This window comes from Lissotriton helveticus, chromosome 4_1, assembly GCF_964261635.1.
Source record: "Lissotriton helveticus chromosome 4_1, aLisHel1.1, whole genome shotgun sequence".
Lineage (NCBI taxonomy): Eukaryota > Metazoa > Chordata > Amphibia > Caudata > Salamandridae > Lissotriton > Lissotriton helveticus.
In genome coordinates, this window is record NC_136063.1 from 1,439,753,987 (window position 1) to 1,439,780,969 (window position 26,983).

Sequence of the window (26,983 nt, forward strand, 5' to 3'; positions counted from 1 at the left end):
CGACCCATCCGGACACTTTATCTGCGGCACCCAGCTGCGGTCCCGGTCCCTCTTTTCCAGCCAGGCAATCATTTTGTTGGCCTTGTCACCTAGGTCATATACCCTCCGCTGGATGGCAAGTGCGTGTGACCTTGCCTGGTCCGTTAGAACATCTCGTATCTCCTTACTCAGGATGCGTGCCCTGTGCTGCCGGTCTCTGTCTTGAGTCGGGGTAAGCCTCTCCAGCTCATTGAGCTCCGACTCCAACCGTTCTACCTGTACATACTTTTCTTTCCGTCGTCTCCCAACCTCATCCTGCACAAAATCCCTGCCCACTGTCTTATACGCCTCCCTCATAATCCCTGGGGAGCTTACGGAGCCAACATTGTCACTAAAATAATAATCCACCCTCTCTCGGAATTTGTCCTGGAACTCCTTGTCTTTAAACAAGAAGGCATCAAGCCGAGGCGGGAGAATCCAAGCATGCCTGGGACCCACCAGCTGGACCCCAACCGGAGCGTGATCAGAGATCCCTCTAGCTTTGTGGTGACCATCTCGAAAAAGGTTCAAGCAGTGTGTGAATGTAAATAGGTAGTCTATTCTAGAGGAGGTTCCATGGGCTGCGGAGATATGTGTATACTGCCTAGCTTGTGGGTTATGTGTCCTCCATAGATTAGCCAGGCCCAATGCCTGCGCAAAGTCCCTGAGGTGGCTAGTCCCCCCCCCGCCTGCGCGGACCGTGACCTGTCCACTTCCCTAGTCATCACATCATTCATGTCACCACCCATGATCAAGGTCCCTACAGGCAAATCCAATAGCAACTTTCCAACAACAGGGAGAGCAGTCGCATGAAGCTTTGGAGGGATATACAGTGAGCAGAAGTTCAGGATGCAGCCCTCCCATTGCGCAGATAGCGCCACGAAGCGCCCCATGGGATCATACCTGCAGCGTCCCAGACCAAGGGGCAAAGAATGTTTTATCAGGATGCCTATACCCCTGCGTGCCCGAATGGGCACGCAGGGTATAGCCAAACCTGTCCAGGGCCCTGCAGCGATTACCCAGCAGGTGTGTCTCCTGGAGGAGTACCACATGGGGGCGTGCCTATGCAAATATTGGAGTACCACAGTTCGTTTAACCTTGTTCTGTAGGCCGTTCACATTCCAGGATAATATATCAAGGTGCTGGACCTTAAGTGTGTGTGACCCAGCCATTTCCTCTGTTAAGGCTAAGGGGCAGACGCCAAATCCCCCCACCACTCCAGTCCCACCCGCCAAGTGTGCACATCAATGGTGTCAAAACAAGCAGATAATACTCAAACGAAACATATACTAAAACCAAAACCCCAATCCCTACTGTCCACACCACCCCCCCACCCTGCTACCCTGCCATGCCGGCCAACCGCGCCAGACATCCCCAACAAGCAGAGCGCCTGTAGCCCTTGTCACGAAGAACTCAGAGGGCAAGTGTCTCGGTCAAGACCAACATTCGAAGCCCCTCGTCCAACCCCTAGTCCAAAACATGAGCAATTCTATCGCGTGCCACCACACAGGGCAGGGCCCGCTAGCGGAGGAACAGGCCAGGAAACCTACATCGGGTCCCTCCATCAGTGCAGCAAAAAGACGAAGAGACAAAGAGGGCGCATAGTCCCTGGGCATCCACCCCAAGGCTACCAACCAGGGCAGAGCCTCCCGCCCACTGCCCACCCCCAAGAGGCAGCGCACAGAGCACCATAATACATTACGTGTCCAGAAAAGAACAAACAGTCTGCCACTCCTGGCTGCAGTCCATCACCCCAAGTCCGGTGACGCTGACAAACTGCGGGCACTTCTCCTCCCCGTCGGGCATTGACTGCCCTGGTCCTGCTGCTCCCCCGCAGCGGAGACCACGGATGACACCGGTGATTGGGGTGCCGCGTTCCTCCAGCTGCCCCCTCGGTCCGGGCTCCGCCACAGGTGCCCGCGTTCCTCCAGCCAGGCATGTACCTCCTCTGGGGCAGTGAAGAAGAAGGACTTACCGTCTGCCAGGATTTTGAGCCGCGCCAGGAAGAACATCATGCATTGCAGGCCACGCTCCCGGAGCACTTTCTTGACGCCGTCAAACGAACGGCGTTCCCGCTGCACCTTCAGCGTAAAGTCCGGGAAGAACCGGATAACGGCGTTGTCAATGCGCAGGCCCAAATGCTGGCGGGCCACCTGCAGGATGGCGTCCCAGTCTCTGTAGTTAAGCACTCGCGCAATGATGGTGCGCGGCGGGTTCCCCGGTCGAGGTGGTGGCACCGGGGCCCTGTGCGCCCGCTCGATAACAAAGAATTTAGACAGTCTCTTGGGCCGCAGGCGGTTGAGGATAAGATCTTCCAAGAAGAGTTCAACGCTGGCCCCTTCCATTTTTTCCGGCACACCAACCACTCGGAGGTTATTACGGCGTGCCCGCCCTTCCTGATCCTCAAGCCGCACCGCCATCTGCCTCTGCTGCTGCGTGAGCTGCTGGACCTGTTTTTGCAACATTTTCGCGGCCCCCTGAAGTTCCGCCACTGCCGCGGCATTGTGGGAGGCCTTCTCCGACGTTTTGTTCAGATCCGCCCGTTGGAGCGTTAGTTCAATAGACACCTTGTCTATCTTGGACTCTAGAGTGGCACCCAGGGATTGTATGGCCTGCATTATAGAGGTCAAAGAGGGTTCAGCAGGCTCATCAGTGGGCCCAGGGTGAGTCACCGCTCCAGCCCCCTGCTCCGCCGTGTAGTTATCCATGGTGTTCGATTGTGTCGCCCTGAGTTTTTTCCCCCCGCATGTATCTGTGCGGCAGTGAATTCCAAGCCTCCCGCCCGCACCACAAGCCAGCCAGGGGGGGGCCAGGGACGAGGCCCTCCTCGTCCACACAGCACCCAGAAGCGTACGTTTCGCAAATATCAGCCCAATCATGCGCCCCTGTCAATCTAGGCCTCTGTGGCGGCCCCCTCTGCCAGTCCACTCAATGGGCACCGGGCCCCGACCGTCCCTCTCGCCCGTTGCCGCCAACCAGGAATATGGCGCCACTCCCTGAAGGATCCACGTGCCAGGGATTGCACCCCCCCAGCCCTATACCGGCACCACTCTCCAACGTGCACCAGAGGGGGGGGGAGGCCTCACGCTCAGGCCCAAATCACAAAGAAGGAGGGGGGGCTCCGCCGTACCACAACACCTGTCACAGCACTCCACAGGTCTGGCCAAGCACACCACCAGGGCGGTAGCACAGGTCTCACCCAGCGTCCGCACCCAGCGTCAACGAGTGCCCCAGATATCCAGAGGGGAGGGGGGCTCCGCACCCCAAGGCTCCGCAGGGCCCGACCCGTACCTTACCTCCCAAAGCAGGCCGGTCCAGCCCTCCGTCAAAGATGGCGCCGGTCCCCGCTCTCTGCACCCCCGGGAATACACGCGGCAGGGGGAGGGAGCCTCCTGAGCACACAGCGGCGACCATGGTCTCCCACAGCGCCGTCATCAGCATAGCCATCCAGCAGCAAGGGCGCCATCAGGGGGGAGAGACCAGTTTCGCGGTCACCTCCGCCGCGCCCTTCCACCCACGGCCACCCGTCCACACTCTGTAGCTGGCCCGGCCCAAACTCGAGGCTGATGCCTCCACAGCCCTCCTCCGCGCGTAGGCCCAGACCCGCCGAACCCCGGTACTCGACTTCCCGGGGTCGGAGCGGGCTTGGAGTTGCACCAGCAGCGTCGGAAGCTAGCGGCACCCGATCACTGCAGGGTACGCCGCTCGCTTTCAGGATTTATTACGGATATCAGGGGTCTCTCGACGGGGCACCGGAGCGCCGCAAAGTTATGCGGCCATCTTGGTCGCTTCCAAGCCACGCCCCCACCATTTTTATTTTTTAATCATAAATTTATTCTTGTAACATTTCATAATTTAATAGAACTTCCAGCATGCTTTCGTCAGAAATTTCGTTTTCTTCATCATGAATTTCAAAAGTCATTTCATGAAACTCAATGTCGTTTAACGCTTCAAGAAAGTTGTCGTCTAAAGTTTCATCTAAAAAATCGCAGGTAATATCTCCTGCACCAATACTTTCTTCTTCATTTTCACTCTCCATGAAAGGTATATTTAACTCTTCCATCAGAGAGTTAGTAATTTCAAAACTCTCTTCCATATTCTTCTGTTCGTCTTCCATAGTGAATTTTATTATGTTGTTGTTCCTTGCAAAAAAACAAAACACTTAATTTTATAATTTTCCCTAATACATAATACAAAATTAGCTTTAACAACTATTTTGCTCTTTAAAAAATATTATGCAAAAACCATTCTCAACTACTTTATATGATTATATCTATAAAATTTGCAATGAATTTTTTGTTATAAAATCACCTTACATTTTCAAACCAGTCACTCTTTACCAGTATAAAAAAACTAAGGCTATTATAATAAAATGCAGTACTAAAAAAGTAAAAAATATCTATTCAGCTTACCAGTTCCAAAGCAGATGGTGTGTTGTAGTAAAATACAAAGTACACAGGTACACTCAGTATATATTTTTTATTAAATCTTCAAATGTGTTTCAAAGATACAAACCGTCTTTACAAACTTTTGTACACCATGGATGTTCTCTTACTTCACCTCTGTAGAAGTACATTCCTTCGATTATTTTTGACAGTTAGTTATACTTACCTTCAAAATAACAAATAATTTTTTTTTTTTTACAAATTTAGCATCTGTAGAAGACAAAAAAATAGAGTTACAATTTATCTTTACAACACAAAATCATTTCTAAAGCATTTAATTTGCCTTTTTTGCTGTTCTCAGAATATATTGAATTTCACTACAAACAGTGAGTTCAATAGTACTCATCACATAACAGCGGGCAAAAAAAGACAATCAAGAAGATTATCTTAAAAAAAAAACAACACTCTCATTAAGAATCTAAAAAATAGAAATAAAACATATCTTAAATGTTCTTTTCTAAGACCAATTTCTTATGTAACTATGAGGTATGTCAAACAATCCTGAAATAACAAAACACCATCATAAATTTTATTCCATGACAAAACTTGAAAAAAAGTTATTAAAGGTTTCACAAACTATTCCCCACGGCCAAATAGTATGTGTGAAATTCTTACTTTGAAAATTGTTCAATAGTAATTCTGAACATTTGCTTTACAGTGTTTTGATCTAAAACCATTGATATCATTTGCACCGTCCCCCAGTACTGATCCGTCATCTCAACGCTATTCAACATCTTCATAGCCACCCTCATATAAGTGGCCCGCCATCTCAACCACAACATTATCTCTTACGTCGACGATACCCAGCTCATCCTCTTCCTCACCAGGAAACCCAATACCATAAAAAACAACCTCCACATCATAATTAAAGATGTTACCAAGTGGATAAGGAGTAGCTCTATAAATCTGAACTTGCACAACATGAAGATACACATCCTCAAACCCACCTACTCAGCTTCAGATGACTTCTGCTGGCCAAATACACTATAAACAGTTCCCACACCTACTGACCATGTAAACAACCTATGATTCATCCTTAACTCCTCTCTCTGCATGTCTAAGCAAGTCTACAGCATCTCCTCATATTGCTATAACACCCACCACATGCTCTGCAACATTTATAAGTGCAGCGTAACTAAAAGAAGAAGAACAGTGACACAGGCCCTTATTAACAACACACTACACAGTGGCAACACACTCTACATAGGAATATCAAGCAAACACCTACAACGACTACAACAAATCCAAAACACCTCTACCTGACTGATCTTCAATATCCTCTGCTGCAGCGACATCAATCACAACCTCATACACTTACCCTGCTTCAACATCAACATGAAGATTATCTTACAAACTCCTCACCCTCCCTTACAAAATACTCTACAACACCAAACAAATCTACCTTAACAACAGTAATCATGAAAGGCTAAATTTTAGCCCTTAATATTTTGGCTTTAAAAATATTAGGTAAGAATTTGGTAACTCTTTAGGCAAACATTGCTTAAAAACTAATTGAGTATCACTACAATGTGTCCAACCTTTCAGACATCTTAAATAAACAGTGTAGTGTCCAGATGTTGTAGAAGGTCCATCATGAAAAATAATTGCAACAGCTACAAAAGTTCTTCCTGATATTGATACGTGAGTTCTACAAAATCTTTAATTAACGTTTCCAATTTTCTTCCATCAGCTCTACAACGTTGCAGCATTAAAATAACATACTGTCCATAATTCTGTAGAAATAATGTTGATGAAATTTCTGATTTACATTTGCTACACTCCATGTTTTGATTTGCTCCTCTAATTAGATTATTAAAAGACACTGTTTCACACTCTGGTAAAGTCAAATATATAAATCTTTCAGTGTCTATGTCAGTGGTACATGTAGACAAACAATTTTGACACTCATGTTCCCATTAATAAGAAAGGCCAAAAAGGGTTCAATATCTATACCTTCATCTTCCAAATCACCAAGCATAAACATAAACAATTCCTGACACTCTTGCTGTATATTTTGCATAAATTGAGTAGAACCAGAACATATGTCCAAAAGATTTCGAATATCAGAAACACTTTGTATTTTAGTTCTATCACTACTACATTTCTCATAAATAGAATACAACAATGAAGAGAATCTTTTCTCCCGATTTTCAGCAATTTGCTGTTGCAAACTTTGAAGAACAAAAACAACATTAACAACTACATTAGCATAGCAGTTGACACCACAACTATTTTCAAAGCGATATCCAACATTTTCTTCAACACTATCCTTTTTCTTTTTGCTTGCAGGCGCAACTTCATCTTGTTTTTTGCCTTCCTCTACAGTTTCACTACAGATATTCTCTAATCTTCTTTTTTTACCTACCACACACTTTTCAAACACTGTATATTGACCTAACTTGGGTGCATATTCTCTTCTTAATCTATTATACTCTTTCACACAATTTGCATCTGCACTAACCTTTGTCCCATCAAAATCAATCAAGTACAATCCAGATAAAGTTCTCACTCGGGACAAAGCAACATATGCCATACCCTCTTTAAACACGTAACTTTCAGTGTTCACTAAATCACTATCTACACTTAAATCTTGAGATTTATGAATGGTCACCGCATACGCCAAAGAAACAGGAAACTGTTTTCTGCGAACATACAAATCTTTTACAAGGAAGAAAAGAGCTGAACAACGACTAAATTGTTGTACTTCTGCAATTTCATCAAATTTGATCTTCAAGAATTCAATCCCATCTCTATTTATATAATTAACAAAATCAACAATTGTACCCATTGCTCCACTTACTAAACCTTTTTCCACATTCAAATTATGGCGTAAAATTACTCTACAGTTTACACATGCATATAAATTCTTTTCTAAACCAGCAGTTTTACTTATAGATTTCTCTAAAGAATCCAATTTCCTCTTCAAATTTTCGGTAAAAATAATAGTGATTCCTTCATGTTCTATTTTATCAATAGCTTCCAATTTTATAATGTCTTCATTTTCCAACTTGAATATTTCTTCATTGAATATAGAACATTCATGCAGTGTTGGCATTAAGAAGATTACAGATTTGTTTTCTGCAATTCTCATATATAATTTCTCTGGGACAATATTTTCATTTGGAAACAAATTGGAAAGTAATCGTCTCTGTAAAGCTTATTTGCCATGTATAGTCATTTTTCCAATTCTTATATCTTGAAGAATAGTTCCATAACCAGCATCATTTGACTGTCGCATATTTGTAACAAGTTCCTTATACTCGAAATATGACCAAATGTTTACATTTCTAATGCTCCCCAAAGACTTTCTGGTATCTTCATGCCCCAGTGTTTTAAACACTGGTTGTCCTTTTACAGGAGTAAGTTGTATTAGATCACCAAAAACTATGACGTCTTTTCCTCCAAATAATACGTCATACTCTGTTGGGTTTTTTTTAAACTCTTTTTATTTGCAAAGTAAGTAAGTCAATGCGGTCAATACATTTGTGTGGTCGAGTCAGACACGGCACCAGAAAATACATTTACGTGGGCACCCTCGTGCCATGTATACAGTCTTTTCTTGCAGCATGCACCAGTCCATGTCTCTTTTCCATTCAGTTAGTGTCGGCGTTGCAGGAGCGCCCCATAATCGAGCGATGTTTCTTTTTGCCACCATTTGCCCCAGCGTGACCCAGAGCTTCCCTTTCGTAGGCAAATCTGTGGGCTCCCAGATGTTTAAGAGGCATCTCTTAGCCTCTGGTCGCAGTTCTACCTCCCACACCTCTTGCATGCAGCACACCACACGTCTCCAGTACCTTCGCACCATCGGGCAATCCCATAGTATGTGAAAGAAAGAGCCCGTTTCACCACAGCCCCTCCTGCAAAGCCCCTCCCCTCCTCTACCCATTAACATCAGCCTAGTACAGGAGAGATAAACTCTGTGTAATATTTTAAGTTGAATGAGCCTTAATCTAGACGAAATTGCCACCTCCTTAGGGGAGGCCAACGCACTCATCCATTCCTCATCATCGATCTCCAGCCCATCCGCTTCCCACCTCCCCTTAAGGGAAAGGAATCTATCCGAGGAATTGTTTATTAGTTTTTTGTATGTGAGGGAGATGGCGTGTTCTGGCATGTGCCCATCTAGCAGTCTGTCTTCGAGTGGAGAGGCTTGTGGGGGTTTGGCCCCCGGGGATAAGTTAGTCTGGAGAAAATGTATGACTTGCATATATCTAAAGTACTCAGTTTGGGCTAGTTCATAAGTTTCCTGCAGGTAGGTAAAGGATCTAACTCCTTGGGGCCCCCATAGATCTTTAATGTGAGAGATACCGATAAGGTTCCACCCTTCGTTTTTCCCAAGTTGCCTAAGTTTTTGGACGACCATAGTGGAGTGGCCATGGTAAGAACATTGGACCAGCCAAGTTTCCGCTGTGCCATGTGCCATATTTGCACCTAGTGTTTCGTTGGTCCTGTGAGCAGGTATTTACCGGGTCGAGAATAGAGTGCGGCTTCAAAGCTCCCTCCGGGGAGTAGCCATCTGTCCATCCCATACCCTGGGTCATTTCTGTCACTATATGTTCCCTGGTTAATCGCAGAGAGGTGTGCGGCCCAGTAGTACTTGCGGATATCATGGAGGGCTATCCCTCCGTCGTACCAACCCAATGTAAGTTTGTGTAGCGCTATTATGGGCGTACCAGACCAGAGGAGGTCTCGCTGTGCCGCTTCCACTGCTATAAAATAAGAGTTTGGCACCAGGTCCGGGTAGTTCTGAAGTGCGTATAGAAACCTCGGCAGGGCCATCATTTTAAAAAGGGCTGCGCGGCCCAGCAGGGATAGTGGTAGTTTTTGCCAAGTATTGGAATCGCGTTGGAGCCGCCTGAGAGGCGGCAGAAGGTTTCTTTCGTACATCTTAGTCTTGTCTGTGGAGACAAAGATCCCCAGGTATTTGAAACCGTCCTTCGCGAACGTGATCGGGCAAGTACTGGGAAGCCCAGGGGGGCTGCCATGTAGGGTGTAAAGAAGAGACTTGCTCCAGTTGATCCAGAACCCGGAGTTCCTCCCGAAACTCGTAAATATGTCAAGTGCCGCCATAATGGACCTCCGGGGTCTCATTAGGTGGAGGAGGATGTCATCAGCTGACAGGGAGATCTTGTCCTCCCAGCCATCAGCCAATCAGATCCCTTTGAGATATACGTCTTGCCTAATCCATGCCGCAAGCGGTTCAAGGGAGAGTGCAAACAGGAGGGGGGAAAGCGGACAGCCCTGTCTGTTCCCCCTTTCCAGGGCAAAGACCTCAGAGACCTTGTTATTAACTACCACTTGGGCTAGTGGCTCTGTATAGAGGAGACGGACCCACGCTATGAAGTTTGGGCCGAAGCCCAATTTACGGAGCACCGCTATCATGTAGGGCCATTCTAGGGTGTCAAATGCCATGGTGGCATCAAGAAAAACCACCACTGCATCTTCTTGCAGGGTGTGACACCTTCCCAGTACACCATTGAGGCGACGAAGGTTGAGCGCCGTATTGCGATGGGGCATAAAGCCCGATTGGTCTGGGTGGACTAAAGCGGGTAGGACCGACTGGAGCCTGTTGGTGAGAGTTTTGGCTAGTATTTTAGGTTCTGCGTTAAGCAGCGAAATAGGTCTATACGATGCGCAGGACTCTCCCGGTTTCCCTTTTTTTCGGTATGGTTACAATAGTGGCTATGCGTTGGTCGCGCGGCAAGGAGCCCTCCGCCTTGCTATCCTCAAACATGTGTTTAAGGTGTGAACTGAGGGCGTCTGGTTTTAGCTTGTAAAGCTCAATTGGAAGACCGTTAGGTCCAAGAGCTTTACCCGGGCGGAGGTCTGTGATTGCACGCTCCAGCTCGATGGTGCCAAGTGGGAGCTCCAGGGCGTCTCCGTCAACGTCTGACAGGCGTGTCATCCGAATGTCTGCCAATAAAGCTACGGAGTCTTCTTCCGGGCGGTCCGACCCCTTACTGTAGACCTGCTGGAAGTGCCTTGCAAATTCTGCAACAATCTCGCAGGGCTCCATAACCACAGCCCCCGAAGCTGTGCGTATTTCTGGCACGACCCTATTCGCCTGCTGCTTGCGATCAAGCCATGCCAGAAGTTTACCAGCTTTGTCGCCCTGATCGTAGATCCTACCTGTCCTATCTCTAGCCACAGTTTTGGCCGCCTCCGTAACCAACTCCCTATATTCCACCGTTTTAAGGTGTAGCTGGTGTTGCGTCCCTGGTTTCCGATCCGAGCATGCAGCCTCCTCCAGCGCCCTAAGGTCTGTTTCAATAGATTTAATCTGTGCCTCTTTGTCTTTGCGTCGGCCGGCAATTGCCGACAGGGCCTCTCCCCTAAGCACGGTTTTAAATGCCTCCCATAGTGTTTCAGAGGAGCTCACTGACCCAACATTATGTTCGAAGTATCTAGTTATGGAGAGGGTCAGCATTTTTCTAAGCTCTTCATTTTTAAGCTATCAGGCATTTATCGGTGTGATGCAGCCCTCTCGTCTAGTCCCGACCGTAATGTGTGCCCAAACTGGTGAATGGTCGGAGATACACCGAGCTAGGTGTGTGGCGTCTTGTATGACAGTATCTTTTTGAAGTGGAGTTAGTATATAGTCCAATCGGGAGAATGAGTGGTGTGGGCCAGAGAAGAAAGTGAAGTGGGGTGCATCAGTTGCCACACGTCTGTCAACCCAAAGGCCTCTAAAAATTCAGCCAGCCATTTTTGCCCTTGGGGTGTGTCTCTGGGAGGGTGTCTATCTAAGGTTCCTGAGACTACTGCATTGAAGTCCCCCCCGATAATTAGCTGACCATCAGGAAGGGAGAGTAGGAGTTTGCCCAGGTCTGTGTAGGATTGGGTTTGAAGACCAGGTGGGATATAAGAGGAGATTAGATTTAACCTGCGACCCTCCCACCTTCCTGACAGTGCTGCAAAGCGGCCCTGCGGGTCTGTATCTGAGTGGACAATGAGGAGAGGCAGGGAACGGCGCAGAAGGATTCCCACACCTCTGGAGCAAGAAGTGAAGCCGGAGTGAACCGCCAGAGTGTATCCCCATCAATTGAGGGCCTGGCACGCGTTACCCAGCAGGTGAGTTTCTTGCAGTAGTACTGCATCGGGGAGGTGGCGTTTAATAAATTGTAAGACGATAGTCCGCTTAAGCCTGTCACCCAACCCGTTCACATTCCAGCTGAGGACCTTAAGACCCTTGTCCCACCTCTTAGCCATATCCGTTACTGTGTGAGAAAATCTGACCATGCACTCTGGTGCGTCCCTCGACTCGACTCAGTGTAACAATACGTGATCGTAAAAGCCTCCCGACCCCAGCCCCTTCCCTCCCCCCCAACAATTCAAAACAGTGCAAAGAGAGATAGGTACACATTTCAAGGGGCCCATAACCTCTTACTTCTGCCCGATTGTAGCACACTCCCTCCCCCCGAACAAACCCCCCCACCCTGCTCCCTGCTCTGTAGGTTTAAAACTACCCACTACCCCAATTAGCAGAGCGCCTTTCGCCCAACATACTCTGTTTTAAGAATTTGCTGCATTCTTAAATGCACAAAGGCAAGCATTAAGTTTGATACCATGCTTACCTCATCAATAATGAGAAGTTTCATTTTCTTCAAGACTCTTGAAATTTCAAAACAAGCTTCTCCAGATAGCTTGTGGTATTCCAATTTGTTTTCATGCTCTACTGGTAGCATTAATAAACGATGTAAAGTAATTCCTTTAATATTGTGTGCCGCCAACCCAGTTGGAGCAGTGACAACACAAGACAAATACGAATCAGTTGTTTTGTGTAGGTAAGTTGAAATTACTTTTATTAAAAACCTTTTCCGGTTCCAGCTTGTCCACTTACGTACAATCTGATAGGTTCAAATAATGAGCAAGAGCACTCTTTCTTTTCATGAAGTAATCCATGGTTAATCTGTTTTTTCACTTGCTCATATATTTCTTTCTGCTCAACATTTAGTTGTTCTTCCAAACTTCCTAAATTTCTTACATCTTCTAGAGCTTGATACATTGCTGTTTCCACCTCTTCCATAGCTGTTGCTGCTTCATTTTGAATAATTGGTTCTCCTAATGGATCCTGACTTAATGAAGCAGAAGTTTGACTATCCTGAGAACTGTCTCTAGCAATCTCAGCTGCAATTGCAGCTTCTTGCTCAATTTCATCATTCAACATCTTCACGTAATTAGCAAAACCAGGATATTCTATAGTGTCTTTAGTAGCATTGAAGGAATCTTCATAGCTCTTGAAATCTCCAAGTAATTCTAATTCTGAACGCCATGGCTTGAAAAGTTGCAAAAGAGCTAAATAGTAAAATTCCCTTTTGTCAGGTGTTTCGCAACTCAGTTTACGATGATTAATCAAATCTCCTTTTCTTTGTTTCACCAGACATCCTTCAGAACCAATCACGGCATATATACTATTATTGATGTTTTCTGTAATATTCCGTTTAAAAATATAGTTTTGCAACACTTCATACAGACAAATGTTCTCAAGATGATGACTTCGATTTGGATACTATGTATTCAGCATATTTGTTTTCACAATATCTGTACTTTCTGGCTCCTTTTCAGCTAAATATTCAATTTCTTGTACAGATTTAAGTACTCGGTTTCGTGTTGCAGAAAGACCAAGACTCACCCAAATGATTCTTCTAGATTTGGAGTAAAGACTTGCAGATGATAAGCGATCCGAACATTCATACGCTCCAATTTCTCGATGAGATAACATCTTCAAACTGTAAGTATATAATTTCTTACTTAGACTCTTCTCGTGAGAAATCTCTTCCCACATTTCCTTCAATTCTGTCTTATTTGATTTGGTTATGTAAGATGTTACATATCGAGCAACAGCTATGGAATTGTCCGCAAGGTATTGAATATCCATGTTAGCATTCCACATGGACAAAATTACTGGGTTGGAATCATTTATATATTTTGACTCTTAATTTCTTCTTAAGTTGTAGGTATTTTTTGGAGACTTTCTTCTGATACTATGTCGCAGAGATGACATAAAATTGTTCACTCTTCCTTTCGATATTACAGGACGTGGGAATGCAAAACGACATTTGGTATAGAATGTATCCTTTGATTTGTACTTTCGTCGACAGTATTTGCCACAACGATGACTTTGAAATCATAAGACTTTTTCTCTTAAATCCTTATCTTTTGTTCTTTTTGGTATATCACATGTTGCATATTCTTCAATGAAAGACAATACAGTGTCATCTGAGTCTGTTCCAAATTTGGGAGCATCTTTAATCCATATTAACATATGGATGTGAGGGAGTCACGGCAGGTCACGAAGTCGGGGAACATGGCGGCGGGCTAACGCCGGCAGCGAGAGCTCCGTCCGGAGTTGGTGATGTCAGAGAACGCCGATGTGCCTGAGCCCGTTTCAAAAAGCCTTTAATCAAATTTAAATGCGGACCAATTAGTGCATTCTTTTCTCTTTCTGGGATTGAGCCCAGGGACCTGTGAGTATCCGGTGAGCACTAGGACCCAGAGACGTGTGAGCAAGGTCGCGAACATCTACGCGGGCAGATGACGAAACTCGAGGCTGGGGAGAGCGGATTTGGCGTGTGTGGTGCAAACCGGGCCACATTGGGGTGCAGAATTCGGCAGCAGCAGCAAGGGCCTATCCCCGTCTCGCTATGATAGCGGTGAGCTGGTATCGGTCTGGAATCAGACGGGGGGGAGAGACCAGTCCTGTGTTGCCGGTATATGTGTTACGGACGGGGTAATTTTCAAAACTGTATTGGTGGCTGAGGCGGCTGGGATAGCGGCACGGCCTGGCCTGATAGAGCAAGTAGGGAGTAAGGGAATGGACATTGTACCCAAACAGGCCCCCCTCAACACACAGGAAGAGTCGCCCAGCCTAAGAAAAGATCAGAGGGGGGGGAGACCTGCTAGAGAGGAGGAGGAAAAAGTAGGTGGAGAAGCTCAGCTAGCTCTTGTAGTACCAAGGAGCAGATATCTCCTCCGCTCCCAACCAGAAAAAGAGTTGTTATTTTCCGCTGGTAATCAAGCTGGGAGTCTGGTGCCTCTGACTCCACGTCAGAAAAGGAGAGAGAAGAGAGAGAAAAGTAAAATAGGAGAGATAAAAAAAACTAAAAAAGCTCCTCTATACTAAAACCTGCTCCTTCACTAAAATACTACTTTAAAATAATGGAGAAAACCGTGTCTTCCTTAGATGGGATAAGTAAACAGACAGCAACGCAGGTAGTAATGCAGAAGTCCCCTATTTCCCAACCTAAGGCACCAGTTGCACTTCAAAATAAGTACGCCCCATTGTTATCTGACCCTGAGACCGACCTTGGCTTGGGGGATCTTCCATCAGTATTGGGGGTGGATATAGAGGGAGGTGGCACTTCTCCGCCGGAATTAGAGTCATCTTTGGAGCCCGTTTCCCAGCCCTTGGCTAGTTCTACCTCCAATCTCCCAGTGGCAGGTTCTTCTTCGGGGGTACAACAGCAAAAGGAGCACGAAAGTAACAGCATGGAGAGCCTCTTTCGATCCCTTCGCGAAGACTTACTGGCTAAATTACTACAGAAGTTTGAGATTTCAGAAGGAAATCAGAGAGAGATTGCCGAGAAATGTACTAGCCTCGAGAGTAAATTGGATGACATCTGCACTAGGACTGAGGTGTTGGAGGGTGAAGTCGCTATTCTTTCCAGGGTTTCCCAGGCACATTCCAAAACTATATCCGAACTCAAAGCTCAGAATAGGACATTACAACTTGATATGAAACGCCTGGAGATCCATGCTAGGGGGAATAATTTGAAATTTCTAAAAATTCCCGAAGGGACAGAAAATGGAGACGTGAAATCCCTAATATGTAATTTACTGAGAGAAGGTGTCTTAAAAGATAGGCCAGATATCGACCTCGAGAGTGAGATCCAACGGGCACATAGAGATCCTTTTCGTCGACATCCAGATAGGAATGCCCCGAGGAAGATCCTGGTCAATTTTCATACATACTCAGTAAAAGAGCTGATCCTAGGTAGGGCTCTTGTCGATCCATCCATCATCATCATCAAAACAAGCTTTATTCGAAGATGTCAAAAAATCATAAAAATCTGGATTACATTTCATGATTTAAAAAGATTAAAATAATTGGGTTGAATTCATAAAATACATCATAAATACAGGTTACAAAAAATGCTTGAGTTTTCCCACTATGTTTAACTAGACATTTAACAACAAGACTCCTCCAAATACTTGATCCGTTCAGACGTAGGTAGAGTCACGGCACAAAGGCAGTGGGAGCTAGGGTCCCGTATGGCAGACCTGAGAAGTCAAGGAGCACAGGTTATGATGAAATTCCCTGCAGCATTAAAGGTAGTGTGGAGGAATAAAACGTATAATTTTACCTCCGTACAGGAAGTTGATAGCTTTCTAGTCAGTATGAAAGAAGCTCAACACTAGATATTTTGCCCTTAATAGTGCTAGCTCCGAGAGACACGAAGGGTATAATAGTACAATAAAAAAAGAAAACCACTTATATGGAAAATATTAGAGGGGAAAAAAAGGAAAAAAAAACACTATATGGATGTTTAGAGCACATAGGGGTAGATTAATAGGAACATTGGAATCCATATGTGCATGAATGAGCTATAGGTTTTCCCGACGCATAGATACCTAGATTAGGTGGGGGCAGGCATATTATATAGTTCATACACATTTAGTGGCAGAATCCAAGATAGGGACAGGGTTCTCAATGGCGACATGATCGCCAAAACCCAAAGGGGGGGGTTCCTCAAGGGGGGTGGTAAGGGGGGGGAGGGGAGCGGGGTGGATAAAGAGAAAATGTATTCCTCATATGACTATAAAACTTGAAATAATCTTGAGGCGAATTTGGTTCAGGGAAAGTATTGGGCCTGGTACTGAGCCATCTATAAGGCGTCTACCTCTACCTTATGACCAGTATGTCTAATAAAGTTAAAATAATAAGCTGGAATGTTAATGGGTTGAGGGAAGGCAGGAAGTTAAATAGAATCTGTGAGTTTCTGAGCAAGTCAGGGGCCCACGTCATTCTGTTGGAAGAAACCCATCTTGAGCTGCAAGAATGTAAAGCAGCTTTTAAAAATCGAAGGTGGATCCAAGAGTTGCTCTGCTCTAATCAAAGTGGAAATACCAGAGGAGTGGCAATGATCATTCTTGCAAATTGTGGGATTAGGGTGGAGAAATATGAGACGGATTACTCAGGTAGATGGCTGACTGCTTCTTTGGTCATAGATAATATGAAGGTGGCATGTGCAGTATATTATGGGCCCAATCAAGATTCCCCGGAGGCCCTGTTGAGCCTGAAATCCAGTCTTTCTGTTATGAACGCACCGGTCATCCTGGGAGGCGATTTTAATTTAGTTTTTGATACTGGCTTGGATCGAACTTCCAGGGCTGCCTTCTCTTCCCCACATAAATCAAAAAGAGAGCTGAAAAACATCATGAAGGATTTTAATCTATTAGATGTCTGGAGGATTCAAAATAGGAAAAACAGGGACTACTCATTTTATAGTCATAGATATAGACACCACTCACGCATTGACTTCTTTATCGCAGACCAAGTCTTATTCCCTGCAGTCGTCTCTACCTGATACATTCCTGCTATATTATCAGACCACTCGATGGTAGAATTAACAATAAAATTCTCACAGGAGGTGCAAAGTAGACGGTAGACCCTTGATAGATCTTTACTCCTGCAAGAGGATGTAAAAGATAATGTGCTAAAACAGATAACTGAATATTTCGGGTTCAACAGTGCCACCGCATCTGACCAAATTGTATGGGAAGCCTTTAAGTCTTATTTAAGGGGGCTCTTCACTGCTATCATGACTGGCAGGAATAAGGCTAGGAGAAAAGCAGAGGAGGACTCCCTACTTAAGATAAAACAAAAGGAACAGCAGCTACAGAAGGCTTCCTTAGATCAGCAGGCTAATTTGGTTGCCATACAGAAAGAGCTGGAGGGGCTGAAGGCTAAATATCAGGCTAACCTGGACACAATTGTTAAAGATAGGTGGGATGCAAGCAAATTGCAGAATTTTTCTTATGGAGAAAAATGTAGACGCCTCTTGGCATGGAAGGCCAGGATGGATAGGGCGAGAAATCAAATTAGTGGGCTAAAAATGCATAGTACGGGGGACATATCATATGATAATGACCAGATCTCTGAAGAAGCTAAGTTATATATGCAAAATCTATAAACTGGGAATAGTGATTCTTCAACTCAAAGAACTGAAAATTGGCTAAGGGGGCTTGATTTACCACAGCTAAACTCGGCAGATAGTGCCTTTAGGAGTTTAGCCATAAAGGAGGGGGAGGTCTATAATCAGCTGAAAAAGATGGCTAAAGGAAAGACAGCAGGCCCAGATGGGCTTCCTATAGAGGTCTATCAAATAGGCTCTGATGTTGTTGTCCCGATTCTTACAACTCTAATAAAATACATTTGACAGGTGAGCCTATCCCCCAAACTTGGTTGGAGGCTACAGTTACATTGGTCTTGAAGCCCAATAAAGACCCCCTGATCGTCAAATCTTATAGGCCAATCTCGCTACTGAATACGGATTATAAAATCTTCGAGGGGTTTTGGCGGCGAGATTGGCCAAAGTAATTAAATCTGTGGTTCACGAGGATCAGAGGGGTTTTATGCCGGGTAGGCAGCTCAACAATTTAACTTTCCAGGCTATCGCCGCAATAGATTTTGCCACTGATAGGAAACTCCCTTTGACCATCGTTGCAATCGATGCCGCTAAGGCATTTGACCAAGTCAGTTGGTCATATCTGTGGGAAGTGTTGGCCGGATTCGGGTTTCCCAAAAATTTCATATTGTCAATAAAAGCGCTATATTTAAATCCTAAAGCTAAAATTCTGGTTAATGGTATTCTCACAGATTGGATTCAAATATCTCGTGGCACAAGGCAGGGGTGTCCCCTTTTCCCCACTATTGTTTAATTTATATATTAAACCTTTTGTTACTCAGTTAAGATCCGATGTATTGATTAAACCTTTTAACTTAGCTGAATTAGCCTTAAAATTCGCATTGTATGCGGACGACCTTCTACTGTTCACCTCCAATTCAGAGGTGGCAATCTCCCGACTTTTTGACCAGGAAGAAGCCTTTGGTGAAATTTCGGGGTATAAAATAAATAAGGAAAAACTAGAGATCATGCAGTGGAACCAGGAAGTAGTATCTCCTGAAGCTAAGACACAGATGAGATACCTCGGAATACTTCTGGCACATGATATCATAGAGATACCTGAAATAAACCTTAATAGGGTGTATAAGGAAGTCTGTGGGCTTCTGCAGCGCTGGTCTGGTCTTCCATTGAACATTTTTGGGAGAGCAAATTTAATTAAGATGGTCATCCTACCTAAGGTGACCTTTTTATTTAACTCAATACCCCTAAGTTTTGGCCCAAAAGAAATAGCTAAAGTACAGGGAAAAATTGGATCTTTCATTTGGAACTCGAAATCTCCAAGAATCTCCTGGAAAAAGCTGAGGAGAAAACTGAAAGCAGGAGGGTCAGCATTACCAGATCTAATAAATTATTGCCACTCATTTCATCTTAAAAATTTTAGATCAATGGCAGATAAAGCTGACACGTCATCATTGGGTCGGTTATTTCAGGGGCTATTACAGGGCATTCCTCAAGGACATGAATACTTCTTGTATAAGTTTGGTGATCCCAGATCTTATAAGAAGGTAAGGCTAAAGATCTTAGGTGCGGCTCTGGAGAATTGGGTATTCTTTAGAAAAAAGTTTGGAATCCCCTGTTATGTGCCTCAAGTCCCGATATGGGATTCCCCAGGGACACCTGAATGCCTTAAAGATCAACTATAAAATCCCCTTAAATTGGCAGGCATTACACATTGGCAGGATCTACAAAATAACTCACAGCTCCTGGATTGGGATTCCATTTTTAGATTGACAGGAGGAACCCTTACCAGGTTCAAGTATTACCAGCTGTCAAGCTGGTGGGTAACCATACCATGGGTGTTTGATACATCTAATCCCAAGCTTGACCTGATAAACAGAAAGGGGAGGTGGAAAAAAGAGGTATCCATTTGGTATGAGGCCATGCTGGAGTCAGATGAAGTCACAGAACAAGAACTCCAAAAACTCTGGGGGGGATAGTGGATTTGGAGTATGTAAACTTCAAGGAATTGTGGAAAGACTCTTTTTTAACACTAAACGCAGTAGTCAAGGCTGCTCCCCTCAAAAGGAACCCCTTGTTCACTCTGTATACAGCATATATATCCCCAAAGAAACTTGCTAAGATCACAAATTTAGAATATCAGTGCCCTAGGTGCAAATCTCCTGCAGCTGATGATCTTCACATGTTTGTTGAGTGTCCTAGGCTCATAAACTTCTGGTCTAAAATAGAAGAGTTTATATCCGAAGTATTAGATATACAGTTTCTAATTACCTCTAGGATAATTTTGTTTGGGTTAGCCGTAGACTACCAGCTTAATGATATGGCGACCAAATTTATCTTTTATGTGATGGTCTTAGCAAGGCGGGAAATATGTAAGGCCTGGAAAGAAGTTAATGCCCCCACTTTCTTGGATTGCCTGAAATACATCATATACATAAGTTAGTCTGATATGGCCTGTGATAACACTAGTCAGGATAAGATCTGGGCGGCCCTGGTGGCTTGGCGGAACAGATGAGAGTAATCTGAGAGTATTCCTATGATTTCACCTGGGCACTGTTGGTGCTTTGCCTCCAATCTAACCAAGGGCCATCCAGGTATAGAGGATTGGAGTGGATTGAGCAAACAGCTGTGACTAGAGGGGTCTTCCCTTTCTCTCTTTCTCCTCTGTTTTAAATTGCTGAGGGCGCAACATCGTAACATTGGAGTGAGGGGGGGAACCCCATCTAGAATGCCCATTATTGGTATATAGGAATAAAAAATAAAAAAAAACATATGGATGTGAGGAGCACCTCTTGCTTGATACTCCTTTCTCCAAAAGAAATCCAAAACCTCTCCAAGAGGTGGATTTTTTTTATTGGTGATAAAAGACATATTAGCTTCAAATCTATGATTCAAAAACCTGCATACATTAACTGGATCCAAAGAACACAATTCTCCAGGTGTCTTGTATTCAATATTTACTATATTTGCATTTGCCTCTCGAAGAAATTGAAGTAAATCATCCCAAGCATATTCAGCACAGCTTAGAGTAAGGAACCATGTAGGAGTTCCTAAGTTCCTTAGCATACATTTAAGTTCTCCATGACGACGATACCAGTACTCATTAGTACCACGCTGACATGCCATGAGATTAATCAGATGAGATTCCAAAACATTATCTTTCAAGTGTACTTTATCCATAAATTCCTTTGCTGAAACATTTTGCAGATGTACACCTGTTTTCAATATATGATTTACTGCATAAGAAAGTCCAGACAAGTCACTCTCAAATAACAGATGAAATAAATATGGAATACATTGTCGAAATCTTGTATCTTCAGCATACAATCTTGATGTCCGGTATTCAGATGCAGGAATCTGCACAGGTCGGTCATCATATCGTCCTCCTTTTCCTGTGGGAAAAAACTGAGGAAAGGTGCAAATATAAATCTTTTCCATACACTAATGGGATTTCCATTTGCTTCTTTCATTTGGAACAACTCTATAGTATCCCCCATCACTTCTTTAGAATGAAGTGGATGAACACTATAATGTTTGTAGATTTCTTCTGTTCTGGACACATCCACTTTTTCAATTTGTTCAGATGGCAAGTCACTCTTCTTCTACAGTTATTTCTTCTTCTCTCAGAAACACTTTTTCATAATATTGATTGTTTTTTATCAGATACAACGTTGCCTTTTTAACTTTCCTAACATCCACTAATTCCTGCCAGATTTTCTTACTCTTAGTAGGAATACCATTAACTAAAATAACTAAAGGTTCATCTTCTACATTTTCTACACCAATTGTTTCAACATTTTTCTTTAAATCTAGAGGCAAATATACAACTCTTCACTTTAACCCTCTCTGTAAATCTGAAGGAGGCAATTTCCCTGTCTTAGGCTCCATACGAACAATAGCTTGAAATGGATGAACACATTGAATAAGAATAGACTCATAAATATTTAAATCCATCAATTCAAAAGGAATATTTACCAACTCAAGATTATTATACACAGCTCTAGCAGGCATTTTATTCTCATCTAATTTATTATAGCAATATTTACAAATACGCTGATCAGAACCCAAATCAAAACAATTCTATACCAACAAATAAGTTGCAAAATCCTTCCACTCATTATTATTTTCTTTTTCACTTTTTACCTTTTTACATACAGATCAACAGTCCTAGTCTGATTTTTATAATGAGTACATCGACAACAGATACAAGAATAATTTAGCCTTTCACCAGAAATTACCTCAAACTTAGTAATTTCTTGCTCAAATTTTTCTATACTACAATGCTGTACATACTCTACTACATTTACCTCTAATAACGGATCAATTTCTGCACAGTGTTGTTGAGGACCAAAATAACTAACCTCAATTTCATCACAAACCTTAATTACATCTGATACAGATCCATGCAAAAGAGCACTGTTCAACTTGTTTAACATTAATGCTGGACTGTTAGAAGGGGCGATCTCAGAGGGCCAGGTTGTACTCACCCGACCACCCCGGGACCCACCTCTCCCACAGATCTTGCCGAGTCTTATCGTGAGGTCCTCACCAGGGCGGACTTCGAGTCTAGGATCGTACACACTGAGCTTATACCACACTTACGAACAGACACTACAACGTTGAATTTCAATGACAAGTTCTTTATAGGCAGTAAAAAGAAGGAAGCACTCTTATGTACAGAATGATCGAGGGATCACAGAGTCTCTGAGGATTCGGGAAGAGGGAAGCGGGACAGTCTTTAGCCTTGGGGCCAGTACGATGCGTACCCCACGCACAGCTCTCAATCCTCGAGCCGGGGGATACGGGATGATGGTTGTACTGGCGGCTTCACTCACGTTGAGTCGGCTCGGGTCGTGATGGTGGTCTCGATGGTCCAGCCGGACCGGAGTACTCCTCGAGCCGCGACGAGGTCAGCAGGGCTCGGACCGGAGAAAGTCTTGAGGAGCCGCGACAGCGTCAGCAAGGCTCAGGTGGTCACTACTTCAAGCTTGAGCCGGGACAGCGTCAGCAGGGCTCCGAGGTATTTGCAAGGTCGAGCCGCGACAGCGTCAGCAGGGCTCCGATGGTTACGAGTTCAGCTCGAGCCGCGACAGCGTCAGCAGGGCTCCGAGGTCTTAGAGAGGACGAGCCGCGACGTCAGCAGGGCTCCGATGGTTGCAAGTTCAGCTCGAGCCGCGACAGCGTCGGCAGGGCTCAGGTGGTTCAGTTCCTTGTTGCAAAGAGGGAGCCGCGACAGCGTCAGCAGGGCTCAAGGATGCGAGGTTGAGTTAGTCTCAGGGTCAGCCGCGATCAGATCAGCAGGGCTTCAGGTCCAAGATACAACTGCCCGCTAGTTGTCGAGCGGGCCCAGATATAGTCCATTGGCCCTTTGATGTCCGGCCCCTTGCAGACGGAGTTCTCATGCCCTGGGGGCTGGTCGCTGGCGAGGTCCGGCGGTTGGCTCTTTGATCCTTTGACGATGGGTCCCAGACGCCAGCGGGTCTGGAGCCAGCACTGGGGGAGGCCAGAGGTGTGAACGAAACTGGCCCACAAGGGAAGGCCAGAGGTGTGACAGATACCGGTCTCTCAGGGGAGGCCGGAGGTGCCATCGAAACTCCCTGGCTTATCTCACTCGGGGAGCCCTTTACCCCCCAGCCGGGACTGGCGCGCCTTTGGAGTCTGGGTTTCGCTGGGCCCGGGGTCACGCTAGGCCCAGGGAGACAGGGATCTCGGGAAGGGAAAATGGCTGCCGGGCCTTGTGGGGCATGCAATGGTTAGGCGCTCGGAGCCGGGAGTGGGACGGATAGTCAGGCCTGGTCGTGGGTTACGAGGGTCGGGGCTTATCGGGAGTAGGAGGACCAGGCTCGGGGGCAGGTTACGCTGACGGGGAGGCTGCGCAGGGGACTCAGGTGGCAGGCCTGCGCTCGCAGGGTGTGGAGGGACAGCAGCGGACCGCGCCACAAGGCCAGGTCCAACAAGCGTCCCCCCCAGCTGAAGGCGGGGAGAACTACCCATCCTCTTGGGGGTTCTCTTCGCTGAGGCGGAAGAATCGGGACAGGCCGTCTGCGTTGGCATGGTCAGCACCAGGCCAGTGCTCAACAGTGAAGTCCATCCCCTGGAGGGAGATGGACCAGCGCAGCAATTTGGGATTCTCCCCTCTCATCTGCATTAGCCACCGGAGGGGTCGGTGGTCGGTTTGGACCCGGAGGTGAGTACCGAACAGGTAGGGCCTCAGCTTCTTCAGGGCCCAAACCACCGCGAAGGCCTCCCACTCGATGGTGCTCCACCTTTGTTCTCGAGGGAGTAGCCTTCGGCTAATGAATGCCACTGGCTGGTCCAGGCCGTCCTAGTTCATCTGGGACAGGACTGCTCCGATGCCATGCTCGGACGCGTCTGTCTGGACTACAAACTCTCGGGAGTAGTTGGGGGCCTGGAGGACTGGAGCAGTACACATGGCGTTTTTCAGGGTTTCGAACGCCTCTTGGCAGGTGGGGGTCCAGCTGACTTTCTTCGGCTGGTTTTTGGAAGTTAACTCCGTGAGAGGGGCTACGATGCTGCCGTACCCTTTGATAAATCTTCGGTAGTACCCCGTGAGCCCCAGGAACGCCCGTACTTCCGTCTGGGTCGTGGGGGCTTCCCAGGCTACGATTGCATCGATCTTGGGCTGGAGGGGGGCTACGAGGCCGCTTCCGACCTGGTGCCTGAGGTAGACCACAGACCCTTGTCCGATCTGGCACTTGCTTGCCTTAATGGTGAGGCCAGCCCTCCTCAGGGCTGTCAGCACCGCCCAGAGGTGCTGGAGGTGCTCGGACCAGTGAGAACTGTAGACTGCGATATCGTCCAGATACGCAGCGCTGAACTCTTCCAAGCCCGCCATTACCTGGTTCACCAGCCTCTGGAAGGTGGCGGAAGCGTTTTTCATCCCGAAGGGCATCACCCGGAAATGGTAGTGACCATCCGGGGTGGAAAAAGCGGATTGCTCCCTGGCCCCCTCTGTGAGGGCGATTTGCCAGTATCCGCTGGTCAGGTCGAACGTGCTAAGGAAGCGAGCAGCCCCTAGGCGATCAATAAGCTCGTCTGCTCGGGGGATGGGATTAGCATCGGTTCTGGTGACTGCTTTGAGCCAGCGGTAGTCAACGCATAACCTCAGCTCGGGAACAGCGCCGGGGGAGGCTGTCTTCGGAACCAGAACCACAGGACTAGCCCATGGGCTGTTGGAGGCTTCGACCACTCCTAGGGCTAGCATCTTCGAGACTTCGGCCTTGATGCAGGCCCGGACTCTGTCAGGGACGCGGTAGGCTCTGTGCCGTACCGGGGGGCAATCTCCGCTGTCCACGTCGTGGACGCACCAGCTGGTGACGCCGGTAGTTAGGGAGAAGAGGTCCGCGAACTATCCCAGTAACTGGCGACAGTCCTCGCGCTGCTCGGGGGAGAGGGAAGAAGAGAGCCTCACTCCCTCTACGGAGCCATCTTTTTCCTTGGCGCACAGGAGATCGGGGAGAGGCTCCGTTTCCTCTTCTTCTCCGTCGTCCGTGGCGAGGAGCAAACTCAACTCGGACCGGGCGAAGTGGGGCTTGAGGCGGTTCACGTGGAGGACCCTCAAGGGGTTCCTGGGGGACTGCACATCGATGAGATAAGTCACCTGACTCTTGCGCTCCACCACCTTGAAGGGCCCTGTCCACTTGTCTTGCAGGGCACAGGGCTCTACGGGGGCCATCACCCAGACCTGCTGTCCGGGTTGAAACTCGACCAGAGTGGCATTCTGGTCATACCACCGTTTCATTTCTTCTTGACTGGCCTCGAGGTTGGCCTCGGCCAGTTCTCGGAACTTTCTGGTCTGGTTACGGAGGGCCAGGATGTAACGTAACACATCCGGAGGGGGCTCTGGGGCCGCCGTCGCTCAACCTTCCTTGACCAGGCTGAGGGGTCCTCGGACGGGGTGTCCGTAGAGGAGCTCGAAGGGGCTGAACCCCAGGGACTTCTGGGGAACTTCGCGGTACGCGAAGAGGAGACAGGGGAGGAGGACATCCCACTTACGCCTCAGGGGCTCTTTGAGACCCATGATCATTCCCTTGAGGGTCCGGTTGAATCGCTCCACCAGACCGTTACCCTGGGGGTGATAAGGGGTGGTGAACTTGTAGGTCACCCCACATTGTTGCCAGAGGGACTTCATGTATTTCGAGATGAAGTTGGTCCCTCGGTCGCTTACGACTTCTCGGGGGAATCCCACCCGAGAGAAGATCCCCATGAGGACCCGCCCCACTACGGGGGCCGTCACCGTTCGGAGGGGGATGGCTTCGGGTAGCGGGTGGCATGGTCCACCAAGACAAGGATAAAGCAGTGACCTAAGGAGGTCCTGGGGTCGAGAGGGCCCACGATGTCGATTCCCACCCTTTCAAAGGGGGTACTGACCACGGGGAAGGGTTGGAGGGGGGCTTTGCGCTTCCCTCCGCTCTTCCCGCTGGACTAACACGTGGGGCAGGACTTACAGTGGGCCTCTACATCGGAGCGCATGCCTGGCCAGTAGAAGTGGGTGACCAGGCGATGATACGTCTTGTCTTGTCCCAGGTGTCCCGCCAGGGGCACATCATGGGCCAGGTTGAGGAGGAAGCCGCGGAAGCGTAGGGGTACCACCAGCACTCGGGCTGACCCTAGCTCGGCAGATTTATGTTCGCTATATAAGAGGCCGTTTTCCCAATAGATAAAGTGGGAGCCGGACTGGTCACCGGCGGCCTGGGCGGCGGCCTGCTGCCGCGGCCCAACCAAGGACGGACAGGAGGTCTGTTCCAGGCAGAATTCTTCTCGGGACGGTCCTCCTTCCTGGCGCCACTGGGCCAGCTCAGGAAGGTCGTCCAGGCTCGTGGTCTGTTCGACGTCAGGGCCGAGGGGGCCTGCGTCAGGGGGGAGCTCTCTCCGGGGGACAGCTTGGCGGTTTCAAAGGACTCGGGGACCTCGGGGTCCTCAGGGGTTGGCGGTGTGGTCTCAAGGTTCACTCCCTCGGGGTGAGCCGCCCGGGCGGTCATCGACCGGGTGCTCACACAGGCCCATTCGGGCAGGCCCACCATCTCCAGGTGGGCCAGTTTCTCAACCCGCTTCCATGGGGAGCTCTCTAGATCGTTGCCGAGCAGGCAGTCCACGGGCATGTCTGAACGGACCGCCACTCGTAACTCCCCGGAGACGCCCCCCCCATTCGAACGGGACTTGAGCAATCCGGCAGGTGCAGACGGAGTTGTCAGCTCCGATCACCCTGCAGGAGATGTGGGGGGGACAATTTGGGCTTCGGTGACTAGGTGACGTTTGACTGCGGTGATACTGGCCCCGGTGTCTCGGAGCGCCCCTATGTGGTGGCCATTGACAGTCACCTGCTGTCGGTACTTTTCCGTGTTGTCGGGCAGG